The 16,894-nt window shown below is 38.0% G+C and overlaps 1 long non-coding RNA gene and 1 pseudogene across 1 annotated transcript in view; one reads left to right on the top strand and one right to left on the bottom strand.

Annotated features, from left to right (window-relative positions):
• LOC137215117 (uncharacterized) overlaps nt 1-16,894 on the bottom strand; it is a 1,036,631-nt gene that overhangs the window by 837,699 nt on the left and 182,038 nt on the right. The window lies entirely within an intron of this gene.
• The window catches only part of LOC137215415 (large ribosomal subunit protein eL20 pseudogene), a 46,382-nt pseudogene continuing 39,183 nt past the window's right edge, over nt 9,696-16,894 (top strand).

Raw genomic sequence — 16,894 nt, 5'->3', positions numbered from 1 at the left:
AGTCTGGCACTGCCATTCACTTTTTTTTTTTTTTTTTTGGCCATGCCACACAGCTTGTGGGATCTTAGTTGTCTGCCCAGGGATTGAACCCAGGCCCTTGGCAGTGAAAGCGCAGAGTCCTAACCACTGGGCCACCAGGGAATTCCCTGTCCTTCAATTTTAAAAGGAACTCAAGAGTGTTTCAGCTATATTTCCTTATTGCAATGGATGAATTTAAGAGAGAAAGGATTTTAGAGCAGAACACCAGTACCTCTAGCAAGGATATAAATCCAGATTTCTTGATTCCCAGCGATTGGTTATTTTTCTACTTTTACGGCTTCTAAGTCAGACATCATACATTTAATAATGCCTTTCTTAAAATGACCATCATACCTAAAATCAGAATGGTGATGATATCAATTCAACAGAAAAACAAATACTATATTTAAAAATCAGGAACAAAACTATCCTTGAAAGAAAAACTACTCTTGAGCAAGCAAAAATAATTAAATTCAATTCATAAGGTCGAGTGGTACATGAAGTCACAAAACTTGTTGCATAGATTATTATTGAATATATAGAGTGCATGGAGACCATAATCTGTTGAAATCTGTATGTTTGCACCTGTACACACACAGCTATGACTTAAGGCAAAAGTACTATATACATCAATGAATTTTCAGTTATTATCATAGAGAGTCAAGATTGAGTAGTTTATGATTACATTAGACCTTTGAGATGTGTGGATCCCTTAGTCACAATTTTCCTATGATTTATCAAAATGAAAACAAGTACATACATACAAGTTACTGGAGAACGGAAATAAAAATGTATGCCTTTCATTAAAATTCAAGTGAGAAACACTTCTCAAAGAAGCCACGTGAATCTTTTAATGGAAGATTCCCTTTTTAGGAAATCCTTTCCCCCCAAAATTAAATCTGGTTTATTTCCTAAAATGTTACATATATGGTAAAAACAAAAACAATCATAATGCACCTTGCTGTTGCAAGGATTCAAATGAATCAAGTGCCACCAAGTTTCCCACATACACAGAGCTTCTCACACTATGACCCAGTAAGTCTACAACAGAACAGGTGTTACACTCATTTTCCAATATCTGTATCATAATAAGATTCTACTGACTTTTAATTAGTGGAAGCAACATTATTTCTATGTGTTTTTCTGCAGAGGGATATAAAAGAGCAAGATCCAACAGTTCCATAAGTTTCACTTAGGAAACTCAATCACAATGACAAAAACTCAAGACTGAGTCTGAAATATTAAGAGACTGGATAGTTGACATAAGGATTTGGTAAACAAAAAAACTTATATTGGCACTAGACACACAAAAATATGCCTAAAATAGTTGCCACAAAAATACAGTAATACAAAGTTTTCAACTGCTTCTTTCCATATTAAGCATTAAGGCAGTTTTACAAAAGGTGATGCAAACAATGGCTTTATTTTTTAAGGTCAATTATTTTTTAGTCTTAGAAAACAGAAGAGAAAGGGAATCCAGAAAGGCAGAGGATGGATGAATAGACCAGTGGAACCAAATAGAGTGCCTAGAACAGACCCCATATTTATGAAAACTTGATGGGTAACAGAGTTGGCTCTGCAGATCAGTGGAGAGAGAATGGAGCATTTAATAAATGGTGATGAAGTAACTGATTGTCCATATAAGGAAAAAAATGAATTCGGATCCCTACTTTACATCACACACAAAAACCAATCTCAGGTTGATTAAGGATTTTAGCATGAAAAGCACAACTCTAAAATTTTCAGAATTCTTAAAATCCCATAAATATAGGAGAATATTTTTATGGCTTCAGTACGGGGAAGGATATTTTTAACAAGACACCAAAAACCCAAACCAGAAAACAATAGATTGATACATAGGAATATATTAAAATAAAGAACTACTCTTCATTAAGAGATACCATAAAGGAAAAAAATAAAAACGTAAAGGGAATAAAAAGACAAGCCACAGAACAGAAAAAGACATTTATTTGCACATTCATAACTAACAAAGGGTTAGCATTCAGAATATCTAAGAAAATTCTATAAATTTGTGAGAAAAAGACAAAGAACGTATTAGGAAAAAAGTAGGCAAATGACATGAACAGGCATTTTTCAAAAGAGGAAACACAAATGGCCACTATTCATAGAAGATTCTCAACCTCACTAATAATTAAGGAAACACAAATTAAAAACACAGGGAGATAACAGTTTTAGATAACTAGATGGGCAAAAATTGGGGACTCTGATGGTGCCAGGAGCTGGCAAGAATATGGAAGAATAAGAACTATTATATCCTACTAATGGTGATATAAATTAGTGCTACCAGCTAGGTATATAATATTGCATTATCAAGTTGAAAACATGCGTACCCTACAATCCAGAAATTCTCATGTTAGATACTTACCTTAAAGAAACGCTTACACGTGTGCAAAAATGTTCCTTGCAGCAATGTTAGAAATAGCAAAAAGTGGAAGGAACCCAACAGTCCATCAGTAGAGGTTTCGATAAATAAACTGTGCTATAGTGATACAATGAAATATTTTGTAAGAGTGAAAAAGAATGAATTATAGCTCTGTGCAATCACATGGATGAACCTTAGAAATACAAATTTTACTGAAAAATGCAAGTTGCAGGAAAGTACCTAAAAAATGACACAATTCTTATTAAGTTTCAAAATAAACAAAATTAAAGAATATTTTCAGGTGCACATACATAACATCCCTCCATATCACATAGTGGTAAACTTATTTTTTTTAAGGGGCAACATAATGAGAAAAAAATTTTTCAGGATGCTAGTTACTTCTAGCTGGGAAGAAAGAAGAATGAGTCCTGAAGGAATTTTCTTAAATAAGCTCTTCTTTATTTAGATAGCAAAAGGTTAAAAATTGAATTTTTTATAAACTTAATTTGCACATACTTGAAACCAAAGGTAATAGAGAACACCCCTAGTGTCTTATAGGATGAACCTTTCTTGGCTGGGCATACACCAGCACAAGGGGGCTGGCCTCTCCTCACACTACCTGAATAAATACTTATACCCCAGGAACTCACCCTTTCCTGGCCAGGGATCAACGAGAAGCAAAAGGTCTAGAGTATGGTTACAATTTCTAATGGTATCTATGTAAGTGAGAGAGCCAACATCCCTCAGTCCTACCCTAGAGTCTCATAGTTCTTATGGTTATTAAAATCAAGCCATCAGTCATAGTGCTGGTCAATCAAAATGCCAGACCCAGAGGGCTCAACTGTTAAGAGGAAGGAAAGAAGAAATAACAGAACATGTACCTAGAGATGCTGTAATGATTACATGTGGGGAAGGAGGATAGAGATTAGGGCAACCAATCACAATTAATTTCATGTTTTCATTCCACTATCCTATCCTTGCCTTTGGCACCACAGTCATTTTATACCTCATTGCAATCCTTTGTTTTTCGTTGGATTACCCCTAAAACTAGACACCATATCTAATATCGTTTTAGTTCCATTTTTAATATTTTATTCATATTTTAAATGTTTGTTTTCTTTGAGACTATATAAATCCCATTTCAGTGTCAACTATTCAATAGCAAATGGACATTCCTGGCATAGACGCTGGGGATGAAGAAATGAATTAGACATAGTTCCTGCCCTCAAGTCACTCACAGATTTATCAGAGAATGCAGACAAGTTCTAATAACCAAAGTATTAAATGGGGTATCCTAGAAATATATGTGGGGTCAGGAAGAAGTACCCAGGAGAGAAGGTAAAGTCTATATATAAAATGTGAGCTGGGAAAGAAGGAAACAGCAATAAAGAGAAAGCAAATTCTGAAAGTCAATAATATAAGCCACTAATGTAGAATCTGTTCTGATAGTAGGGATTACTAAAAGTTTCTTATACTTTTGCTGGGAGTTAATCCTCACTGATCTTTTTTTTTTTGGCGGTACGCGGGCCTCTCACTGTTGTAGCCTCTCCCGTTGCGGAGCACAGGCTCCGGACGCGCAGGCTCAGTGGCCATGGCTCATGGGCCCAGCCGCTCCGCGGCATGTGGGATCTTCCCGGACCGGGGCACGAACCCGTGTCCCCTGCATCGGCAGGAGGCCTCTCAACCACTGCACCAGCAGGGAAGCCCCTGACTGATCCTATTCTCTCTTTGTTGAATGAATGAATCCAGTGAAATTAACAAATAGTTAATTTGTTATGTGACAGGCACTGGACCAAAGATGCAAAAACAAACAAGATATGGTCCCTGCCCTTAAGAAACACCTTAAGGAAAAAAATCGTACAATTGGGTAAGAACCTACTTATGGGAACTACATTGCCTGCAACAGACAAAGGAAAAAAGCATACCACAATTCATAATTATTGAAAACGGTACCTCCTAATTCATAACTAACTTAGTGGAAAGGGGCAATGTGTGAACTGGCTACAAATATACATGCAAGCGTGTGTGCACGCTCTCTCAAGTTCAAAATCTCCATGTGACATGTCAAAGCATCTACCAATTATTACTTACGTTTGAACCTGTTTTCAAATGATGAGGTTCCAGTATATTTCACTGTATACTTTTATAATGGTATGTCCCCAAACATATTTTATTTTGAGCTTTATTTTTAATGTTCCAGAAGCAGCAGGGGGCAATCTAACGTAGGAAACCTGCTGTGGAAGTGGTGAAAGCTAAAGCAAGGCTGCATTCTAGAGCCGTTTGAAAAACAATCTCCACTCTGCTGAATACAAAATATGGTGTATAGGGAAGAGGAAATATACATTGGAGAGAACAAACCCGGGGCAGTAAAATAACAGAAGGTGAAGGGTCCACTCTGTGATAAAATAAGATGAAATGAAATGAAATAAATATAAAATAAAATTTTAAAAACTCTCATACAGGCTAAGAGAAATCTATGAAGGCATATAGACATCCTAGGATTTTTGTTCTAACTTTGCCTGCAGGCGCTTCTGAGCCCAAATAACTACAGATCTGGGAATAACAGGTGTTTATTGATTTCTTTGTGATTTTTCTTTTTTCTTTTCTTTTTTTTTTTTCTTGTGGTACTAGAACAGAAAGACATATGTATTCCATATGTAACACTTTAGAAAATGAAAGGCAACAGAAACACTGAACAGATGTGGAGAGTAGGGACCCACTTTCCCCAATACAGCTTAATGTCAACATGCCAACTGCTTTCTCTATATTATTCTTAAAAAGAAAAGGCACCAGAAGTTCCCCATAAAAATATTAACTGACAAGAAGCTTGAATGTTAGCATGGACATCTGTACTAACCAGAAAATAACGACTTTAGATTTCTTTCTCAGTTTAATTCTTATTTTTAAAGGACTTACAAGAGATAAGTTGCAATCATTAGAGGACAATCAACAGTTTGGTTTTACTTGCTTTTGAACTGAAAGGAGAAAGTAGAACTAACTAGTCTCTGAAAACACGCATTTTTTTTAAACTTTGTTAAATTGAATTTGTTAAATTAAACTTTGTTTTATATATATATGATTTCATCTGATACATATAAAAAAAAGTTCAAGAAACAAAAATGTATCTCTCTATATGATGAATTATCAACCATAATCTAGTTGTCTTTTTATTAATCTGCAGGCTGCAGACTTCCATTTATCAAATGAAGGTGGGTCCCCCTTATATTTCAAGTATCTAGTAATGTTTAGAGGACAAAAAAAGGAAATGAACCAAAATAAAATACATATATTTTTATTTTTCCCCAATTTTAGAAAAAACCTTCATAATCTCTCTAGGCATTGGGTTTAAGAGCAAGGGAAATTACAACTCGTAAAAGGACAAAATATACTGAAACAGTAAAAAAGGAAGGAGAAATTGGAAGTTCAACTCTGCTGATATTTTGCAAAAGACGAAGAGGTTTGGAACACAGATAGCAAGTGGGGGAAATGGTCAAGGGGCGATATTTTCTGAATCCAGTTTGGGAGGCAAATGAAAAACAGTGTGAGAGACCTTGTCGTAAAGAAAAGGGACGTGTGGGGGGTGGGCACAGATAAGCAGCGCACAGAAAAAAAGGATGGAAGAGTATGAGGGGTCCTGTGAAGTCAGCAGGAAGCCCCATGGTTCCAAAGATGAAACAAACTTCTCTGGGGAAAAAAAATTTGTTTAAATATTCCTACATATGTCAAATGGTGAACTTGGGCAGCAAATAAACTGCAGAGAAGACTAATAGCAGACCGTGCTAAACAGCAGTGAAAAAGTACAGTGTCCTGTGAGGAAGAATTCATTGTTCAAGAATTACAGTTTCATAAGGACCCAGATTTTTTTTTTCAAAGGCTGTGGCAGCTGCAGTCTGCAGATGTAGTTGAAAAAAACACCCTGAGCAGGAGGTACATTCCCCTATGGCACGACCATATTTTCTATAGCAATAATCCTATGTCCATAAAAGGAACAAGAGAAAGAAAGAGCATAGGAGATGAATACAATCTCATTCAAGGGGAGAAGCCAGGGTCACACAAGAATTACACAAAGAAATATGCAGGGGTCCTTGTTTATCGTTATTTTAAATGTTGATAGAGGCTCTTTTTATACCCACCAGCTTGCATTTGGGGATTGGTGGAACATGCTAGCCTATTAGGGGAGCAAAAGAAAAGACTGCTGTGTCCGCTGATTTAAATGTGTGCACACACATACACAGACACACACACATACACACACACTCCTAACCTAGCTACAGCTTCTTAAAAAAATACAAAAAGCCTTCTTCAAATTGTTCACTACCACTCCAATTTCCTGTGTAGACCTGAACATTTGTATGTTTTTCTGTGTCTCCTAAGTTACCCAAGTTACCTAATGCATGCCCAGTATGAAACATTTCTAAATGAGTTAGTCTTTATTGAATTATGGTTTCCAGCAGACACTAATAACAAAATTCAAATTGCTCTGGCAGATGAGAATTTTTAGAGTGCTGGGACATAACTGAGTTTTTAAGAGAATCTCAAAGAGCCACCCACCAAGTGTGTGTAGTAACTGGGTGCCACTTGATGAAATTCTTCACATAGTTAATTAGATTTTCCAAGAAAAAAAAAATCAATCATTAAGAGTCAACACTCTAGGAGATACACATGATAAAGAACTGTTATTGGCACACCCAGGGTGTAGTCAAAAGTAAAGCTTAACAAAATCAAGTTTTCAGATTTCCGAGGCACCATCTCTGCAGTTGACACAATACAATTAGCAGTACATCAAAAGGAGAGGAAAGCAAGTTTTGCTCCATGATTTCCCTTTTCCTCCAGAATTTCTCTGGCCTGCTTAAAAGGCATTTTGCAAGCAAGGAGGAATAGAGATGCTCATTCAGTCAGGGGTTGCATCGCCTATGAACACCTGCAAACTGAATTTGCTCTGTTTTGTTAACCATTTATTTTGTCTTTACTGGATTTTCAAAGGGAAATGTGATAATCCCACTGTTCTTCAGATGCTCAGCAGGGTGTTTCATCTAATAAAGCCATTGCAATGGAATGGATTAAAGCAACATGGAGCATTCCTAATTTGGGATCTGTGAAAGAATTTTAACATCCAGGCACTATGAGCTCAATCTTAAAAATGTTATCAGTAGGATAAAAGTAGAGCATCTAACTAACATCTGCCTTTTTTTTTTTTTTTTTTTTTTGCTTTTCTTTTTTAAGTGTCTTCATATTGCTATCACTTATGTGAGGCCAGGACAAGATGGGCTACTGGGGCATCAATGACTTCATCTTTGGGGATTGTAGTCCATCATAAAAAAAAAAAAAAAAAAAAAAAAAACACATTTAAGTCATACAGTTATCATCTGGCTGAAATATCAAAGAGTAGGAATAAATCAGAAATAAAATTAGAAAAGGGACTTTTCAGTGTAAATATTATAAGGGTTTTTCCCCAAAAACTTAAAAGCTGTTTTCCAATAAAGGAAGCTGAATTTACTTCTGAATTTACAAGTTTAACCTGTGTTTCCCAAACGTTTTGCACTGGGTCATGTCTCCTCGGCTACAAAATGTATGCGACTCCTCCTATGTCTGGCCCCCATTTTCTAAACTGTTGGGATTTTTATATTGCTGAGAATGAAGTAAAGTGCCAGGCATTACTCCTATTTGCACCACCCATTTCAGAAATGACCAGCTAATATCAAACTAATCTATTTATTATAGTATATAGACCAATGATATGCAATAGGAATATGTGAGCCAAGGTCTTATTTTTAAATTTTCTAGTAACCACATTAAAAAAGTAAAAATAAACAGTAACATTAACTTTAATATATTTATTTACTCCAATTTATCTAAAATATCTTTTTAACACAATCAACATAAAAGTATTCACTAAACAGTGGGAAAAAAAAAGTAAGCCAAGTCTTTGAGGTCTGGTGAGTGTTTCATGCTTACAGCATATCTCAACTAGCACTAATCATATTTCAAATGTTCAGTAACCAACACCTAACTAGTGGCTACCATACTGAAGAGCTCAGCTCCAGACAGATAAAGAAACTGCAAGGAGAAGCAACTGAGGTAGGCACAGGATAATGTGCTAACTGGGCAGGAATGACAGAAGACAAGAATCAAACTCCCCTTCTTGGCCCCCCTTCTTTCTGCCCCCATCCCCAACTATGGGAGTTTCCCAAAGCTCCATCCTTTACCCACCATCCTCTCTTTAGACTCTTTCTCTTGATGAGTTGATTCACTCATTTATTCATTCAACAAACTTTTACTAAATGTCTATGACCTGCCAAGTACTGTGGTAGGTGTTAGGTTTATAACGATAAGTAAGACAAATCCTTGCCCTCATAATAGCATGGTGGGGTATATATACAAGCCAATGCATCTTCACAACTTAGTGTGCTAAGTGCTCTGATGGAGGATACTAATGGGCATGCATTTGTGCACAGGAGTTCACACATATGGGAGGGGAGAAAGGTAGATTACAGCTCAAAGGTTGTCTCCTCGGAAAGACCTTTGGCGACCAATCAATATAAAGTAGAAATCCTCACCCACTCCCCTGTCACCTTCTATTACATCATCTTGTTATATTTTATTTGGAACATGTATTACCATCTGAAATTCTTATTCATTTACTTTTGCTTGTTGGTTCATTTATCATTTATTTGTCTTCCTTTCTAGAAGGTAAGTTCCATGACAGTAGGGACCTTGTAGGCCTTATTCAACCTATGCTTTTGACAGAGTAGGTAATAAGTCAATAGTATTCTGTCTATCCGTCGCCGAATTTCTTTCTAACCATACTGCCACCAGCCAGGCATCTCACTCCAGGACTTACTATAACCCCTCCTATACAATGAACAACTCCACACTCTCTCTTCTCTAATTCATCCTAAACAACACCAGGTTAAAGCATCTGAAACACTGATTTCGTTATATCAATCCCCCCATTCAAAATGCATCATTCTTTTTAGGAAAGAGTCCAGATATCCTTATTGAGGAAATCAAAGTTTTCTGTATTCTGGTCATCAAGGTTTTTCTCTAATCTGGCCCCCTCACAACTTCCCTCATTTACTCTGTAAAAAGAGTCTCCCATTCTGGAGATATGGAGAAATTAACAGATGTCTTAACTTTTCTTCTCCTACTCTCAGATCATCAGCAAAAACTTAAAAGGCATTTTTCACTTCTCATGCCCTTATTCCAGGAGGATAACCAGCCCAAATGTCTTTGATGTCCAGGCTTATTTCCCCCCAAGTGAGAACTGGTTCCCAGACAAACAACTAGCAGTTCCATGGGTGGTAGCACTTTAGAGGTAAACTTCAAATGGCAGTGGCTGTGTGGAAATCTACGATGCATATTCAGTGCCACAGTCTTGGGAGCCAATAGGAAACCAATAAGCTTGGTGTGGACACCACCAGGACAGCGTATCTATGAATTGCCCCAGGGCATGGTCTCAGCAGTGCATAAGGTGGACCTGGCCAGAGATCTCTACCCTCTTTGCTCTGAATGGCAGAAGCCCTGGGCTCAGTCCAAGGCAGAAATGATACTGAACCTCTCACCAACCTTGGACAGCAGAGAGATTTCAATATGGACATGGAACAAGCCATCGTATTATACTGCCCAGTAAACAAGTCAAACACTCCCAAATTCCAGTGTTTTTTCCCTAATTCCTCTCCTTCTTTGCCCCTAAAATGCTGGGGCTTTTCAGAACACTCAGGCTTACCATCCTGTTGGAATGAGAGCATAGGAAAGGATACTTTTTTTTTGTGTGTGTGTGATGAGTCAATAGTAGGAAAAGAAAAGTCAAGACACTAATAGCCAGTTCTGACACTTCCCTGACTCATTAGAAGATCCTACATCAACTACAATAATAAGCAGTATAGACTTATAGAGAGAAGGTTAGGCTACTAATCCTAGAAACATCCCCCCCTTTGACTGAGGTTTATGCTCTAAGTACAGCACTAAATACTGCTAACCAGATTTAATCACAGATGTATGTTTAACTGAGAGAAGGGACTCTGCAAAGAATGTTCTTAGTTTCAGCATCTATAAAACCAAGAGAAGGGACTACATCATTTTAAACCAGTTTTATAATTTTCTTCTACTCACTCCAGCCTCCAGACCTTAGAGGAATTACTCTAAGCATTTATAACCCATTCTGTTAATTATTGTCCTTAATTAAATAACACCTTTAAGAAGTGTTTAACCACTGAGGGAATGTCTTGCCTTCTTAATTAGAATGTAAGATCCTCAAGCATAATTCAACAAAAATATATTAAGTACCCACTGGGTTCAAGGAATATTGTAAGGACAGAGATTTCTCCCTAGGTGGTGGGCACATTACTTGACACTTAATAGCAGTCACTTTGAATACGAAAGATTTCTTAACTTTGCTCCACTGCAGTATTTTTTCGCTTATTTTTTCATTTGGGCAGGGGTATCTGGTGTAATATATGCGCAGGCTTGGAGGAGATCCAGAAAATAAATGAACATGTCTGCCACCCTGGGATTTGCTCTGGAGATTTTTGAAATCTCCAGATTTGTAGAAATCACTGGCCCATGATACTGCCAGCTGTTCTCCTTATTTTTCTGTTGTGAACAAAACCTATCTTTTGCACGCTTTAATATGGAAGAATAAGTACTCTTACTTCTGACTTAAATGCTCCTTGGGAAAAGCAAGGCAGACAGTCCTGGTGTGGGAAACAGGTCCTGAGCAGGCAAGCAGTTGAGCGTATGTAGTTGATTTTGGAGGTAATCTCAGGAAGCACAACTGAGGAAAAGGGGGAAATGAGACAGAGAAGGAAAAGCCAAAAAAAGGTGTATTTATGAGGGGCTATTGCAATAGGCAACTGGAACTCAGTCCCACTAGGGACTCTCTGAGCTGTCACGTAGATCAGAAATGTCCCTCCCAGTGATGGGAAAGCAGGAGAATGTATTCACTGCCTCCCATCCCTCAGGAGCTGAGAGTTGCTCCTAGGAAAATCTCCAGCTTTGGGACAGCCTGGCACAGTGCAAGAGAAATCTCCTAGGTGGAGAAGCAGAGACACAGGACCGGAGATGGAAGCTGTCACAATACACAGGAACCACCCACAGTAGCCGAAAATGGGTTCAATTGTAAGCCATGGGGACACAGGACAGGGTGTCTGCTACATCTGCCACTTGCATTGGTTCATCTATCTTCACTACCATAGTCAGGCCAACAGCTCCAGAAACCTAGTTTCTCTTCATGGTCCTGTCAGGTCCTCCTGATTGATAGCAGACTCATGTCACTTTATAGCCCTCGACCTTAGATACCTTTCTCTAAATGGGATATGATGATGGCTTTTACCATAAGGTACAAGGAAGTTTAGAGATATGACTGAGTGTTCATGTTTGATGGGGTTTGGGTCAGGGGTCACAAACTCAAATGCCTTCTACAGCTTTGGGTTTATGACCATCATAAACAGGGATAAAGGCTTGATGAAAGTGATCCTGAGGGTCCAAGGTAGAGGGCCCCAGCTGCCAAGGTGGTGAGTGTTGAGAGGGGATGGGCATTGCCAAACACACGTGGAGTCATTCAACTGCCACTTATTATCTACTCCACGGCATGGCAGAAAGCATGCTAGATGCTAATAATACAGCTTTTGCTGGTCCCTGCCCTGAGGAAACCAGAACTTACAGAAAGAGATGTTCAAAGAAAAAATGTAATGAATGCTAACAAAGTTGGAGTCCTTCACCAACCCCGACGTTTATTCATGAAAATCCATTTCACAACAGAATTGACATTTAAGAAACCTTTTAGAAGTTTATGAGGAATTAGGGTCAGAGTACTGAGCTACCCACGAGCACCTTTAGCAATACTGCATACTACTTCTAATTGTTCATGTTTAATGAGCACTTACTATATGTCAGGAACAATATGAAGTGCCTTTCATGCATTCTCAGTTAATCCACCCAACAATACTGATAAGGAAACTGAGCCCAAAGAGTTCTGATGACTTGTGCAAAAGTCATGCAGCTAACAGATGGATCAAAGTTTAAATTCAGGTAGTCCAGCTACAGAGCCCACATTCTTAATGACCAATCTACACAACTTGGTTAAAACACGACAAAGGTAGCATACGAAATTAAGAGAATATGAGCAATATTTCAAACAGCAAAGATATGCAATAGGGGTTACTATACCATTAATTTCTGGTGTAGAACAAACACCTCAATACTTAATGACATAAAATAAACATTAATTGTTTCTCATGACTCTGATGTGGGGTGGCTCAGCCAGCGCTAAGTGATGTAGGATGGCTTCATTCATGTCTGTGGCCTCCACTGGATGGCTTGGATGGTTGGGTGTCAGTACACATAGTCTTTAATCCTCCAAGAGGTTAGTGGGGCTTATTCACACAATGGCAGAAGGGCTCTCAGCAACTAGACTTACTTGTAAGTCCTAATCACAAGTACTTTTCCAGCCTCTACATCATATTTGCTATTATCCCACTGTCAAGTCCCATGGCCAAAGCTAAGGCCCATAAAGTAGTAGACCCAGTGAGGCAAGAATAAATGCCACAATTCCTATGGAAGTTCTATACATGTAAATTCATTCTGCTTTGCTGCAGATGCATAAACTAAGAGAAACTATATTCTGTGTAAGTGTGTTATCCAAATGTTCAACCCCTTCCTTATTTTATAACTCAAAATAAATTCTTTCTTCCCAGGCCCCACAGAATAACTGAGTAACTGGGCTAAGAATATGATGAGGAGTCGCAATAGAAATGAAGAGAGAAGGAAAGGAGGGAAAAGAACAGAAAGAGAGGAAGTACAGCAGCAGCAGCAACTACCACTTCGTGAAAAGCCTACGTAACCTACTCAGCACGGCTCAGTATTTCTGAACCTCCCTCCACTAGTCCTCAGGAACTGTGTGCCCATGCTACCCCCTGTCCCTGCCCCCACGGCATCAAGGATGCAGTCCCAAGACCCAGATTACCCTCTTAGCCAACAAATTCTAATAACCACTGTATTTGACTCTAAATTGCATATTGTTTCATATTGAATGTTCTTCTAATTAAAATCCATCTTTCATTCAGTATCAAAAGAAACTTGATGGTCACCAGACCAAAGGGTGAGCCTCCATCCAATACCTTCCCAGGCTATAAGAACCTCCCTCCCCTCTACTCCTCCCTTCTCTTCCCCTCACATACTCTTCTAGTATATCCATTTCAGGAAAACAAAGGTCAGAAAAAAAATTGTGTGTGTATCTTCTACTTTCTGGCCACAGCTCCAACTTCCCCTGAGGCAAAGGAAAACAGAGGTCTGGCTACCATCCCCACAGGGTGCAGGGACAAGTTCTGAGCCAACCAAAGCCAAACTGATTTCTCAAATTATATTACCACCCAGGACATGCCAAGGAATTTGGACATCATCCCATGTGTGACCAGGGATCACTGAAATACTTATGCAGGGCATGAAACAAGCAGATTTGTTTTAGCCTCAGCATCACCTGGGAGCTTGTTAGAAAAGCAGTTCTGAGCCTTCCCCCCAGACTTGCTGAGTTGGGAAACTCTGAGGGTGAAACCAATACTGCTGTTTAAAAAGCGCTCTAGGTGATTCTGATGTGCTCAAGGTAGAGAACCAAATGTATAGAGACAGATAGGCCAGATGGGAGTCTGTATGGAGGGTCTCTGATTAAGATGCCTTATCATCTCTGTTCCCAAAAGTCCATTAAAGTGACACTAACAGAGTATTTTAAGATATGTATACAGTGATCAGGGCAAGGAAAATGGGTGAAGAAAACACAAGTGAAAGATGTCCTAAGAGTTTGGAAGATGAAAAGTAGATGGAGAAGCTGAAACACGTGTCTGCAGAAGCAGGTAGGGAGAGAATTGAGAGGATTCACTCCTCGACATCCTAGAGGGATGCAGGCATTGGAGACAGGATGGCAAAGAGACTCATAGAAAGAAGACATCTTTTAACATCTGCTCGGCGGGAAAGGAGAGAGATAGCAAAAGATAAGTCTTAGAAAGCTTTGCTCAGGGGACTTCTAATGCAAAGTCCTCTGTTCTTACCTTCCCAGGAAACCTACGTACCATAAATAAAGCTACTGCAAACGTGGAACCTGATAAGGAAAGTTGTGCAAAGAGAAAGTCTTTCTAGGAATGTTGGTTTCAAAAGATAGCTGTAAATATTTTAACTTATTTTTACATAATTATTTATTTGATTACAAGGCTGCATAATGTTCATCTGAATTCAGTTTTGCTTAGATGATGGATTGTGTGGGTTTCCAATTACATTCACCCCAATTATATTTGGGTACCTACGATCAGCAGTGGAGGGGACTTGGAACCTAACTTGGGAAGTCTTCCATTCTCCTTAGACTTAGAGGTACACATGTGATCATAGGACAGATGAAGGATTTATATGGTATCTTTTTCCCAACTGTAGGTCCAGGTTTTCTGTAACTTGAACCTTACAGAATTTATAAGGCTCTCTTTTAGAAAAAGAATACAAAATTATGAATAAAAAATGCCCCAGGCCACTCCATACCACTTGAATAAAACATTTTAAGATATGCAAGACCTAAAATAATTCACCTCCTGTTCACTGTTGCTCAGAAAGCTACTGGAGGTTATGCTCCAACAAAACAAGAAAGTAAACCAAGATGAAGGGAGATTCAGGATCTGAAAAACAGGGTGACACAATGAGGTACCACTTCATATTCAATAGGATGCTAAGATCAAAAAGCAGATAATAACAAGTGTTGATGAAGATGTGGAGAAATCAGAATTTTCTTACACTGCTGGTGGAAATATAAAATGATCCATCCACTGTAGAAAAGAGTCTGACAATTCCTCAAAAGTTTAAAAAAAGAGAACTGAAATACACCCAAGAGAACTGAAAACATATGTCCACACAAAAACATGTACAAAAATATTCACAGCAACATTATTCATAATAGCCAAAATGTGGAAACAACCCAAATGTCCATCAACTGATTAATGGATAAATGAAATATGAGATATTTCTACAATGGAATATTACTCAGCCATAAAAAAGAATGAAATATAGATACAAGCTACAACATGGATAAGCCTTGAAAACATGGTAAGTGAAAGAAGACAGTCATAAAAGCCCACATATTGTATGATTCCATATGCAATGTCCAGAAGAGGCAAATTAAAGAGACAGAACATTGCAGACGCTTATGGCTGGGGGTGGCAGGAAACAGGGAGTGGGAAGACGAGGGTTGATTAGCTAAAGAGTACAGTGTTTCTTTTTGAGGTGATAAAAGTGTTCTCAAATTGACTATGGTCATATATTTGTAAATATATCAATATTAAAAATCATTGAATTATACACTTTAAATGGGTGAGGTATATGGTGTGTGAATTATATCTCAACAAAGCTATTTTTTAAAACAAAGAAAGAAAACGGGGTGAACAAAACAGGTGACTGAAATAGAAACTTTGAGGAAAGTTTTAGTTACACATACTCAGAAAACTAAGCAAACAAAAAAGGACAATGATTATTTCAAGGAAAACAAAAATGTGACCCCAGAAAGGAAATCAAATTGTGTAATACTATACGTCTCAATTAGGAATATTATTTACACAGTCAAAATAATAGAAACATTAAAATTTAACCAACAATGATGGCATAACTATATTTGGTAGTGTATGGGTATGGGATGGGGAGGTGAGCAGTGTAAAAAGGCTAAAAATTCCTTATCTTCCTACAGAAAGTCAAGGATAATGTCTAAAGGGGAGAAGGGAAAATAGTAGCAATGTATACAGTTTAGAAGAAAAATCCCGAGCAAAATAGCTAAGGGAGTTGGAAGCAGCTGCTTTTCAGAGGTGGAACTGGGGAATGGACAGCAATATACTTACAAATTTATAATCCTAAATCTATCCAGACACTTAAAAATTGCATTCACTATATGTTGGGAAACCTACTGGAAGCCTTAACCGATAACTATATTAGCATTTTATCGCAAAAATAAAAACCTAATAGCAATATATCCCGGGATAATCACACATGAAGTATCAGGAAAAAAATTACCTACACATTTTCCCTTTGTATCTCCCAGAAAGTTGCTTTTTCAACCTCGTTGCTTTTTAATGGCTACTTTGAAATGTTTCATCTAAAAGGCAGAGGACTACCAAAATTAAGCCATTTTTCAGAAGCCACCTGCACATACCAGCTACCTCTGAGTACAAGAAGGAATCGTAGATATGTCTGAAATTCAGGCTAAGCTTTAGCCACCACTAACTTTCAGTGCTTATCAGAGCACGAATCTCATGAGGCCATCCGAATAAGAATAAATTATAGAAATTGACAACTGCCTAAATCTCAGATTAAATTTCATAGTATTAATAACCCAATACTCACTGCAAGTTTCAAAGAGCGTAAATATCCTTCATTGCAACTTACAGGAGAAATTTCTCATCACAAGCAATGTTTTAATGCACACATCCATATATTTTCATAATATTATCAGCCCTTTAAGATTATATGGCATTT

Source organism: Pseudorca crassidens, chromosome 20 (genome assembly GCF_039906515.1).
Source record: "Pseudorca crassidens isolate mPseCra1 chromosome 20, mPseCra1.hap1, whole genome shotgun sequence".
Classification (NCBI taxonomy): Eukaryota; Metazoa; Chordata; class Mammalia; order Artiodactyla; family Delphinidae; genus Pseudorca; species Pseudorca crassidens.
The sequence above is the reverse complement of the archived record's forward strand: the minus strand, read 5'-3'. Positions and strand labels throughout refer to the sequence as shown.